This window comes from Saccoglossus kowalevskii, chromosome 18 (genome assembly GCF_978046115.1).
Source record: "Saccoglossus kowalevskii chromosome 18, keSacKowa6.1, whole genome shotgun sequence".
Classification (NCBI taxonomy): Eukaryota; Metazoa; Hemichordata; class Enteropneusta; family Harrimaniidae; genus Saccoglossus; species Saccoglossus kowalevskii.
Genome location: NC_140658.1, coordinates 19,826,378 through 19,839,757, shown reverse-complemented (window position 1 = coordinate 19,839,757; position 13,380 = coordinate 19,826,378). Strand labels below are relative to the sequence as shown.

General features: G+C 37.3%; 1 protein-coding gene across 1 annotated transcript in view; it reads left to right on the top strand.

Annotated features, from left to right (window-relative positions):
* Positions 1–3,751: 3,751 nt before the first annotated feature.
* Positions 3,752–13,380, top strand: part of LOC100369881 (uncharacterized) — a 34,543-nt gene continuing 24,914 nt past the window's right edge. Inside the window, exon 1 of the mRNA XM_006822587.3 lies at positions 3,752–3,874. The gene's annotated coding sequence lies outside the window, so the exon portion shown is untranslated. The remainder of the gene's footprint in view (positions 3,875–13,380) is intronic.

The following is a 13,380-nucleotide window of genomic DNA, read 5'->3' as shown; positions in this document are numbered from 1 at the left end:
TATTAATTGTTATTGTGTGCATAATAACTTTACTAATTCTATTCCAAACTTTATCAAACTTGGTCACCTTATTCATCAGTATAAAGTCTTCCCTGAGTTTGAACAACAGATGTCCTGTATGAAAATATCATGCAAAAATTGAGAAAATCTGATAAAATATTTTGACTGTTTCTACTTGACTGATCACTGGTGATACACATCAAAGGTCACTGATCTCAGTGGAAATATGCATTGTTGTATGTGTTCAATGAAGCAAATGATTTATCTTGTAATAATATCCTTGGTAATGTATCTCAGAATCCCATACTGGGTTTCAAAACCAACTCATGGAGAGATTGCACAGTCTGATACACATTTGCAAACCTACCAATAAAATCTTTACAGAAAACAAGATGTCAGAAAATCAATATAAGCACTGCTATGAACTGGGTGCCAAACTTTGGTCAAGATCTGAAGCTAATAGAAAATATGTTTAGTCAAAAGTTATCAAATCAAAAACAATACATAAAAAATACATTAAAAGCAAAACATTTCATCCACATTTTAGAAAGAAAATTATTCTAAAATATATGTATTCTGTATTTGACAAACAGTTCATTTGACAAATGAAAACTCACAGGAATATGTTTCAGCTATTAGAACAGAATGATAGAGTTTTTATAATACTAGTTTAAAAACGCACTTCAGAGATTGCAGTGTTTCTCAGGAGGCAACAGTACTGTTGACTTCTCCCTCCACTGGACACCAACTATTTAAGTTGATTTGCATACAAAGCAGAGCTTGCAACATGATAGCTATACATAAAGGATGTTTTTTTTTATTTTTCATATAATACAGTAGTCACACAATGAGGCAGTTCATATTTGTCTCAGTGAATCATTCATTTTTGACAGACACCTGTACAAAATACTTGAACTAAAGCCAGCTAAATTTTTCTGTTATCTTGCATGTTTTATGAATCTATTCACATCTAAATGCAGCACTGTTTTTTGCAATGAGACATTTGTTTTTATTCTAAAATATCTCAATTACTTTCAATAAAGCTGGAAATTATGTTCCTTAAAATAATTAAACAAATAAGGCACCAATGTTTTTGTAAGATATTTACATCTTTTAAGGACATTCGGTAGACTGATTCCCCACTGTTGGTTCAACCCCAAAACTTGTTTGTATTCAAAATTAATTATGACAATGCATATTTATATTGAAACAAACTATGATAAAGGGAATTATATTATATAACAAAGGGCAAGGTCACCAGAGTTCAACTATGTTTAGTTAAACACGTGGTATTGATATTAGTTAGCTGATATTAGAATTTTCATTAAGTTGGTTATAACTTACGCAGTTCTGAAAGGTATACTGATCGAAAACTGGCGTAATGCACCGTTTATCGACAAAGTTGTATTTGTCTGCACAAAAATGAATCCCGCTATGCATTGCTATTCAAACTTGAACATGAAATAGTCGTTATATAAAATAGGGAAAACGTATTGACTGATCAGAAAATAACTCAGGAATCTGGTGTGTATCTCTGTAATGATTTGAGGCTATGACGTTTAGTTTAGTTATTTGCATAATGATATTGATACATTGTATGGAATATAACGTGAGTATTTAGACTTAGTTCCAGGCCTAGCAGTTGAGCAATAAACACCTTGGCTACAAGTGCTCCTCTCCAGTGCGTTGTTCTCCTCCAGATTTGGTGACCAATACTAACTTAGTTCACTCTACCTTGAGAAGTCTGTTCTCAGTTTACAATCTCGTATACTGGGAAAAGCTCCACAACGAATATTGATTTTGTAATATAATTCATCTTCGATCGTCGATCGATTCGATTTTTTTGGCGCACACGAGAGCTGAGCTCAGGCAAAATTCATTCGTGACAAAATGTATGATAGTGCGGTACGATAGTGTGAGTGAACGACACAAATGTTTGAACCCCGGTGCGAATGTAACGCATATTGGTACGTCATATATGGCAATTTTGTTGACATCGATGTGTTTTATTTCATCTATGTAATACAGTGAAGAAAAAAGGACAGACGTTATTGTACAAGATTATTTTACGTAGGACAAGAAGTGGGACAAAATGATATGATACGAATACGACATATACGGTTGTAGAGTTACTTTTTGTTCGCATACATTTATTTTAACCTACTTGGATACAATGTATCACGTGATCGGAAATATTATTCTTAGCGGTTTTTTTCTTCTTATTTCTTTTTCTTCATTTTGTACAAACAAAAATCGGGTTTGCAGCTCGTGATGTTTTATCAGTTCTTGGTGACCGACACCTATCACAGGACAATGTGGTGTTTGTTTTCAATCGATGGGACGTGACAGGATCAATCAAAATTCTTCCATCGGGATAATAGCCTAACAAACCTGATGACGAATGCCAGTATACATTTCACAGACGGGTGCGTGAGTTTAAACTGTACTCACTAGCGATACATCTAATCTTTTTCTGAATAGTGTACCACGCACCAGGTAACACGTACACAGGTACACAAGTCACAACGTCCGCATGTGTTGGAATTTGAATCATGAAGTCAGTCCGTTTTGTTTTGTACTGTATTGAGAGATCCTACATAGACCCGGCATGTTTGCATGTGTGGTGGCCATGGGTACGTATACCACACAATTGTGTCAGAAAACAGGGCCAAATTTGCGGGGAACAATATTATGAATATAACAACTGTGCAGTCACGAGAGTGTCACACATATAAAATGTGTTTTGAATGTGTATTTGCAGAATAATTCAGCGGAGCCGTTGAAGTTGACCATTCCGGATGTTTATTTGAAGACAACCGATACAATGCAATATTTTCGAGTGTTACATGACCGGATTTTCCAGGCGTCGACCCACAAAGCCTACAAAGACGCACTCGGAGTTATTGCCAGGTGAATCACTCACCCACGTTTTCTCTCAATTCTTGCCCTGCCTCCTTCTTATTAACTGGGTCAACTAACTTTTTATACTATAAAATGCATTGCTTGTATGCATATTCGTGAAGTCACATGGTCAACACTATGAAACTGAGGCTAATGGGTGTGGCTAGACATTAACCCACTCTCCGGAGTAACACACGCTTATTAAGAGGTAGTAAAAAGTATCAAGACATTGTTATTTCTGCGATAAAATTAGCTTGTAAGGTCATCACCGTACAGCGACAACACACAATAGACTGGTGTCAGCAGTCTCATAACGTGTATTTCTTACCGAATGAGTGATTATAGCCGTTCGAATGTGTTTTGTCATCTATGGTGCACCGTCTGTGTTCTGTTATTCAGTCGAAAATCTAGCATTTACTCGGAGCTAAACAAAAATCGACGGTAATTCAGTAGTGACACCGTGTCAATTGCCGGTGTTCGGTGTAAATTTGACGTTGGTTCAACAATATTCACTCGCATCAACGCAGTCAATCATGGGAAACGTAATTCGAGTTGAAGAGATTTACATTTTTTTTTATCCGGCTTGAATAATCTCGCAATACTGGATGTAAATACGGATACACCGTTGTTGGTTCCTACTTCATTCATTCGTCAAAACACAGTCAGGGAGCGTGGTCAAAACCACCGCCTCTAACCGCTGAGCGGCAGATCGCCTGCCTGTTTCCACTTTGATGTGCGTGTTTACATACCGAGGCTTATATCTGCTCAAATTTCCCATTATAGTGGTGCCACCTCTCAACACAGCTCTGTTAGTGTTCTCGAGTAGAAGAAGTCAGTTCTGTGCCGTCAACGAGTGAATGTCTTTACACAAAAAGTTACAAGAGAACACGCGTTAATGGTATAATTATTGATTGCACTACCAGTCCTCGTTACCGTCTGTATCGTTTACAAAGGCTCAACTGAGTGTAATACGGTAAGTACGAAATATTGTGGTGCCTGTAGACTGGCGCAGTCGGGCGATTAAATTGTTTTTGTAGTTTAAATACAAAAAAAAAATCGAAATGGAGGTGTTAGCGCGAAATCGCCCGACTGGTTTATTCTGCAGGAAATTCATTGCTATTAAATATTCATGAATGCCCACAGGTGGGCGCGGAAACACGTGCCAAATGAGGTGAACATGGTAAAGGTCACACTGCAGACATAACATGGCGGCACGTTGAAATTCGAGTTTGTCGTAGAGACTTGTACTATACTGTGCTCCTTCTAGCCTCAACGTAAATATGTGTAATCAAAACGTAGTCTCCTTCATCCGAATTCCTCTCATTCAAAGGGTGAAAATACTGGTGTTCTTCTTTGCAAACTTTAATTTGGTTTACTCTAATAATCAGATTATTCACAAAACGCGCTTGCAGCGGGAAAGTGTAAAACTATTCTGTTAAAAAAAAATACAATAGTGAATTTATTACGTGATTTTTCTGGCGATATCTAAGAAGGATTTACTGCTATAATCTCGAGAAGGGAGATATATAGTTTGACAATATATGCTGATTCAGGTAGTAAATCGTTTGCAAAACTGACAGCACCATCCTGTTAGAGTGAATACAAACAGCAGCATAACGACGCATAGAAGCGATAACAGTGTAATTAAAACTAGGTAGCGGTTAAGTTTAAAGTCTTGGGTCGGTTGGGCTCAGACTGTTGACAATTTTGCCTAATTCGCTTAAAATTAAATAAAATAAAATTAGTTATGGGGACTGTCGACAGTATGGGTTGGTCCGTTTTCAAATTTGTGGAGCAATGGTTGTACGTTGTGGGATGGCTGGTGCGTGGACGGGTGTCGCGCGTTGTCATCTGACACCACGTCACCCCTGTTCGGGATATTCGGGTTGTGTGAACAATCTCTGTTATATTATTATTTAATTCATCGGCAATGTCTCATACAGGTATTTTTGAATATTGCCCAGTCAGTTCTAGCGCTTTGGCTCACTGACACGTAAAATTGGGTCACGTGAGTTCTCTTATAAACATGATTGTTTTGGCCACTGTACACACAACTCCCGTACTTGGCTTGACTTTGTGTTTCATAAAAGTAGTAAAAAAAGTTCTCGATCCGGACAATATTTGGTAATCATCGTCCTAAGAAACTATTCAGAGTACATAAACTGTCATGTATCTATTTCGAATAGTTACTTTGGACAACGAGTACCAAATATTTATCATAAAATGTGTTGATTGGTAAAGTGAGTAGTAAAGTAGATCTCTTGCAACTCATTTTGTCAGTGACTGTCCATAGTATCATATTCCACACTATATAATGTACTTCCTTTTCTTGTTATCCCAAACCTTATATCACTAGCCAATGAAAGTCTAAAAACATAGTGATCTTTTTTAGCTCTATGGTACTATAAGTTACAGGTACATTACGAACATATAAACACGCAACGCACGGTATTCAAACACACGAACACGCACCTCACCACTGTAAGCAGACATACACCTCACGACGACAAACTAAGCGTGAAATACATCTCGAAATAGCGTGTAATGGACACGGATTAACATTAAATAATATTTAAATTTGTAGCATGGAATATATTTGTAAATTGATTTAAAAAAGATATATTATTATGTTGTATGTATTTTTATTATCCTAATTGATTGTAATAGTCATTTAAAAAAAAACGTTAAAAGTTAAATTTTAAGCGCATAGAATTGTCAATAAATCATATGATCTGACCAAACAGCAGCATTCTGAATAGTTTGTATTCGGCAGCACCATACGCACCTCTGTATTACTCTCAATGCACGTGTCTTAACCGGTTGAACTTTTAGAAAATGACAGATAAATTAGAACACGTTACTGTACTGAAGGGAGAACTTAAGGATGCGGTAGAGTTATTTTCGTGAATTTTGCTTTTTTTGTTATTACTTTTGTAAAGTTATTGGGCTCATAATTTTATCAAAATTAAAACTAAAACACATTTAGAATACCCTTTTTTTTAAAAAAAAAAAAAATAAGAAAAACTACTTGTATAACGGGATACTGTACAATTTGTTTTTGAGATAAAAGTCTGGACGCAAACAATAACATTGACTTATTGCGTAATTTGCATAATCCATTCACGACGGAAACAGTGCACACTGAAGACGACGCGTTCATATCAACTGCGGCTCCAGATTATTGATCAATCACAAAAAAGAGGTCCCAAGGAAAAACTCAAAACGCAGTTCAGAGGAAGCGAAACTTTACCTACAACAGAAACGCATTGCCGACAGTACAATGGGGTTCACACTTTGAGTATTCAAACCAAGAGGGTAAAATTTCGTCAGCAAACATGATCAATTTCCATCTTCCAAAAAGTCGGGCAGACAATTTAATATCAACCGAAAATCTGTATTGGTCGGACGAGCAGTTGGGAGAGGTCGGCGAGGTTTGAAAAAACTAGTGTCTTATGTGGGATTGCCGCCAGGCCATCCATCGACAAAGTTCCGTACAAGGACGCCGTTTCCGAAGTTGCCGTGGAAGTCGAGTGTCTGTTAGAACAAGACAAAACGTCGGATGTTGTTGAGTTAACTAGCACTAGGGGTTGGCGTTTAGGCATGTCGACCTCTGTGCTGAACGCCCTTTCACTTTTAACAGTATACCGCCCTCTTTAGGCGCGGGCGTTACGTTCAGCGTAGGTCAGAGTTCGCTATAACTTTATGGGCTAGAGTCTCAAACGCGTACGCCAATCGCGTTTTGTACGACTGAAGATCGCTACATAAAGTCATTCTAAAAGAACACTAGACTCAGCGAAGTAAGTTATTTTTCTGAATTTATTGACTCATGAGTTGATCAGGCCACCTTAGCGCCGAGTGTCGTAATTAGATAAGTGTATTTTTCGCAATTTCCATAAATTGTTCTATAAGTCGTTCACGCTCGTTCGGTCAGTCAGCGATGACGTCATTTGAAATGTGATTTCTTTATCCTGTTATAGTTTTCACCGCTTTCTTGAATAAACTGGTTACCCTAACGCAACTGTGTACGAGTTATTTGGGAAGTGGTTGACACCAGTACGAGTACTAATGCACTTGGACCTCGGAATAACCTCTTTCTCCGGTTACGAGGCAAGCGTTTGTTATACAGACCACGCTTCGCATGTAAACATGATTTGAATATATAATGAGATGACGTCATTTATCTCTCTAACTGTTCTACGTTATGCGGGGCCGCCGTGTACTGTAACAACTTCGCTTCTTTTTGGAGGACGAATACGGACCCAAAACTTAATAGTTTTGGATTTTATTACTGCAAGGCTACTAAGTGACTCCATGTTATGTGTTTTGTTGTAAAAATCAGTCCATCTGATGCTTTAAATGTCCAAAATTAGCACAACGTGACAAATGTTTTGTTTTTTGGCGTTTCCAGCAGAAGAAATCTGACGCCATAGAGGTCATTCAAGTGAGTTATGCGTCGTCAGAAATTGACCTACTTTCATGAAATTCACACACATTGATAACGTTTGGCGCAGAATAAAACCCTTGAAGCATTTTTTGATAACTTCTTGCAATAACAAATAAAAGGCTTTTAAATTCCTTTAAAAAAATATATTGCAATTACGTTGAACGAAAATAACCCTTGCCCCCTCTCCTCTATGTTTACTCAGTAATCACGTGACTAATTCGTGGTACATGTCACAGATCATTTTTTTCAAAAAGACAGGAACAAGGGCTTCAAGAAAATATACAATTTGCTATGCTTCAAAACACTTTTCCTCATGAAAACAGTTTTTACTTTTTAGAGCATGATAACTCTACCGCATCCTTAAACGGGAACCGCTCAATCCCATGGATTGCACCAAAGAATCATGGGACACTTTTGTTTATGTTGTTTGCAATGTTAATCTATCTTTTGTTATCCATTGTTATTTTAATCTAGAAAGTAAATTTGTTGTAAAATTAATCTTAACTGGAAGGTGCCCCTTTAAGATAAATAACACATTACTGTTACACAACATATTGCGTGATGAATTATTAGTCTATGTCTCTTACAACCCGATGGTACTTTTTAACACATTGCAAGACTAGAAAATGCTCTCAATCAAACAGTTATACTGACATTGGGATATTTAGTTTCCATTTGTTTCATTGATGCCCCTGGAAGTTAATTCTACAAGACTTAGTATTGTTCCTTAATAACCTCGTTATAAAACAGTTCTATTATGGGGGCGACAGCTATTTTCACAAATACACACAGGAATCGTTCTATATATCTCAACTGTTGAGCAACCATCATACATACTTAGCATATCAGTTAATTATGACAATACGTAAATTATTATTGCGATAATAAAACTTAATTAATTAGTTAATTATAGATAAACTTCCGACACGGCAAAGGACGGGCTCTATATGAAAAATATAAATAGCAATAGAAATGAATGTTAAAGCGGGGGAATCGTCACGTGCGCATGCGTCAGATGGCCATAGCGTGTCATTGCTTACAAACAAGCGTCTACCCATGAGCCTTTGCGTTTTTAGCGAGTATTGTTATCGTCTGTTGGGACTCAATTCCCGCGCGTGCGCAGGTGACGACCCTCCCGCTTTAAAGGAAACATCAAGCCAAACAACATAATGACCCCTCAAGAAAAAGCCCCACAGATGCAGGAGAATGTAATTTACAGTTTTTTTATATCACTTTTCATTCTCTAGATATTCAACTTTTCATTAGTATAATTTAGTCCGCCATCTTGATTCTTCGGCAAAGGATTGTAGGTAAAGTGTGACGTCATATCCACTGTTATGACGAAATTGAGAAAATGTATTCATCTATAGTATATAACGTGAGAAGTACTGATGCATTTTTTTCTTTCAAATTTTCAGTGTGCAAATTACTCATGTATATAATTATAGTAATGGAAATTAGAATGTTACAAATACACATGAAGTGAAGATATTGCTAAAAACGTAAAAACAATAAAATCGTTAAAAGTAGAAAGACACTTTTTTGTCCCCTTTTTGTGGTCAAAAGGTTATATATCACCCATATAACATACTCACATTGATAATATAAATTTGAGCATTTGGTAGAAAAACACAAAAATTAATATTTACAGTTCTGTTGTCATGACAACTATTTTTATATGCATGTTTGGCACCAGAACATGCATGCTACCATGCAGCCAATTTGAAGTTCAACTTTTGAAGTTAGATAAAATCATTTTCTCAATTTCTGACAACAGTGGATATGATGTCATACTTTACCCATAACTCTTTGCTGAATGATCAAGATGGTGGACTACATAAATTAATGAAAATTTAAATATCTAGAGAATGAAAAGTAATATGAAAAAGCTGTAAATCACATGTTCTTACATTTACCGAGCTCTTTCATCTGGTAGTATTGTGTTGTTAGACTTGACTTTTCCTTTTAAACGCTATACAGGTCGAATTACGAACGTAAATACACGTTGACATTGAGGAAACAAGTTTATACAAACATTGTGATTAGTAGACATTCCAACCTATTTTTACTTGACACCGCCATAATTAATTGTTCGGCCATGCAATGATGTAGTGAGTTAAATAAAACACGATATACTGCTGTCACCATCGAGGTATATTTAGTGCCTTGCGCTGACGTTTAGTGTTTAAAATAAATCTGTAAACGAATTTGTCAAATTGACAATTTGTATCTCAAACTAAAACTCCTTTGACCTCCAGGGATTGAATGTATCCACTTTTAAAGACGTCGAGAACTGATCAACCGATCATTACTACATTGCGCTATTACCAACTTTTATTTTGGTACGGTAAGTTGTAGTGTAACGGGGAACGCGTACACTTGAGGCGACTATGTCGTGGTACGTGTTCGAATCTTGTATTTTAACATTTATAAGTGCCTGCGATTTCCATTGGTGTATTATTCCTTCACGTTATTCCCGTCTGCAACCAACCACAGGTGGCGCTTTATGCAATCGAAACCTATTTAGGCTTGCCAACACTCACGCCTGCGATAAGCGTAAAAAGAAAGCGTGTACAGTCTTAAAATAACCACAACAAACCGGGGGTCAAGACCAAATATCGTGATTCCGGCGTTACATAGTAACTTTCTAGTAATAATTGCACTTTAAAATAATAGTTATGAGATATGTCTACGTCATAACATCGTTATTAGCATATTGTGTACACAGTGCGCATGCTTCGGGTCCGGTTTTCGTATTCCGCATCGCATGCGTCATCACAGTGAGGCCAATTGCAATTTACGTTTTTTGGAAGGTAACGTTCAGCATCGTCAATGAGGTTTGTCAATCATTATTACAGCAAAACAAACATTTATACTTTTTGAAATGTATTCCTCCTGAGGTGCATGAAGTGACTGAAAATAACAGGACCAGGGTTTGTTACAATATCACCACCAAGCAATTGAATCATTCTCACAATTTACAAAGAGCATTTCGTTTTAACACAGCGTGGTTTATTAATTTAAAAATGTATTCACTACAGCAACAACTGCAAACAGTTGTAATTACAAAGCTATGTTCACAACGGAAGTAATAATTCAGGAAGCCAGTATCGATAGGGGGTCGGCTCATAATCTTCATTGGAGTAGTAACAATTATTGTTTGAAGTCTTCTTAGTGCAGTGATATTTCCAATGACAATGTTTTATAAGCTTGACAGGGTGCATATAGATCGAAGTGTATAAATTAGCACTGCTGCCTGTATAAAAGTTTATAGTTAAAAATAAAATAGAACACATGTGGGTACATAAAGCATTGCATGATATAAATACAGAACGTTATTAAAATAAAATCTCAAATGAGTGTATTATTCATTTACAAAATGTTCTCCAATAACTGTAATATGAAATATAGTGGCGGTATTCGTAGTTTTGTGGTAACGTGAATTAAATAATCTTCTATATGAATTCCAAAAGTAGGAACCTTAATGGTTATACAGGAAACAAAAATAAAACATAGGCGTCCATCTCAGTCTAATCTTAATTCATCGAGGAATATTTATTTTGTAATATAGTTCATCTTCAGTCGTGAAAACCCAATTGCAACCGAAACCACATCTTCGCTAGCCAAGGTCAAGCCTCTAAACAGACCTTGGCAGAACGACCATCAAATATGCGTATTTTAACAGCGTCGCCAGTTGCGGCTAATCATTGTCCAATCAGTTTGCGTGTTACAAATCCCTCTTTGGCGTTTCATTTCATAAACAAAATGGCGGCGCCCATGAATCGTGATATCTGTGATGATAAAATTGCGAAAGTTTTCTGTATTGGTGCCCTCAAACCTCATCCGGTACAAGCAATTGACGCAGTTTTGTGTGGGAGCACAGTCCCTCTATAGAGGGACTGTGGTGGGAGGGATGTCTTCATAGCGACAAAAACAGGAAGTAGAATTTTGTTTTATATTTTGGTACGTCCAAGCTGATTGGGCGCCTTGTTTCGAAGCGCGCCCAATCATATCTCACTGCTTAAGATACGCAATTAGCCGATGCGATCCCGCACGGTATCGTGTAGAGGCCTATAGGTCGAAGACACGGGACCGTGCGATTCGGACGTTGCCGAAACCACATAATTGTTCGGTAATATTCAGCTATTTGCAAAGCAGATGTCTTGCATACCGTAGCTACCACAATACACATAAGAACCCGAAAGTTCCACGGTTATACACATTATTTCGCTGACATTACAACTTTAAAGAGACGAGAGCTCTCAGTTGACATATAGTTGACTAAAATAGTGAGCGTATGTTCTATAATATAGCTGGGTGCGACATACGTGGTTCAACAATTGACAAATATTTTTTTTTCTCAAATCCGCGTAAAGTCAGATTAACTACATCTAAATCAAATCAACCTAATCTTAATATCTGCGGTGGATGCTATGACAATGTGTTTATCCAGGAGTTATAATTGGAATATCACCCAATGTGGTGTTCGATGCGATACATGTATTCATAGATAGAATCAACTTTTTGTACTGTATTCGTGAGAGTACCAATTCTACACATGTGTAATTGCATTCGTATATCCCTTAGTCACGTATATGAATGAGATTAAGCATTCTGAGCTGAGCTGTGAATACAATTCTGTATTAACTATTTTATTTCAACACATCGATATTTTTTAACAAAATGGGATTACGCGGCAAATAGAATTACATACAGTAAGGCGTTATGAATACGAATTCTAATGCTCGTTCCAGAGAAAAAAAATGGCAGAATTTTCTAAGTAGTTCGAGTACGGTGGTCAATAAGACTCGACAATGTAAGCATAGTTCGGGAGCAAATCTCGTTCTTCTTATTAGTTACTGCACGCATATCAAGATTGGTGACGAGAGATGGACTTGTTGTTCATTGCATAAAACCATTGACCTCAGACACACCTGCATTAGTTAGTAAATACGGAACTTATTTCTGTAATTTTGAATTCCAGAAGAAAAAAAAACACATTTTACTGAACCGACAACTAGTCGAATTAACAATATTTATGCGAAATTTACATGCAGGTGAGTGACCAGTTAAAAGTGTTAGATCCCTCTATCAGTGAAACCACGACCGTTTACACGTGGAATGAAATCACGCATCTGGAGGCCTCGATCGGTATAAGCACGACCGTTTACACGTGGGAATGGAACCGGTCATCTAGTGGCCTCTATCAGTATAAGTACGACCGTTTACACATGGGAAGATACCGATCATCTAGAGGTCTCTATCGGTATAAGCACAAACGTTCACACGTGGGAATGAAATTGAACATCTACGGCCCTCTATCGGTGTTAGCACAAACGTTCACGCGTGGGAATGGAACCGTTCATCTAGTGGCCTCTATCAGTATAAGTACGACCGTTTATACATGGGAAAGATACCGATCATCTAGAGGTCTCTATCGGTTTAAGCACAAACGTTCACATATGGGAATGAAATCGAGCATCTACGGCCCTCTATCTGTATTAGCACAAACGTTCACGCGTGGGAATGGAATCGAGCATCTAGGGCCCTGTATCGGTGTAAGCAGGGCCGTTTACACGTGGGAATGAAACCAGTCATTTAGAGACCTCTATCGGTATAAGCACGACCATTCATGCCTGGGGTGGAACCGGGCATCTAGAGCCCTCTATCGGTATAAGCATAAACGTTTATGCGTAGGAATGAAACCGGGCATCTACAGCCTTCTAACGAAATATATAATTTTATCGGGGTTCAAATAAATCATTCAGGTTGAATTAGCCTGATTCGTCAACCTTAAATTATCCCTCCGAATTTTAACAACAGTAATACTCGCAGTGTCCCTGATATCAGAGGGTCACCGTACGTACATGATGCAAACTTATTGCATGTATTGCGTGCTTCTGTTGATGAGAAGTTGTTGCCTGGCCATTATTATGTTTTAATAGACTATATGTTCTAAATTAAGAGTCTATTCTCTCTTTGAGTCAAGAGTTGTTATATAATGTCGTTACTTTATCTGTTGTGAAATGTTTGTT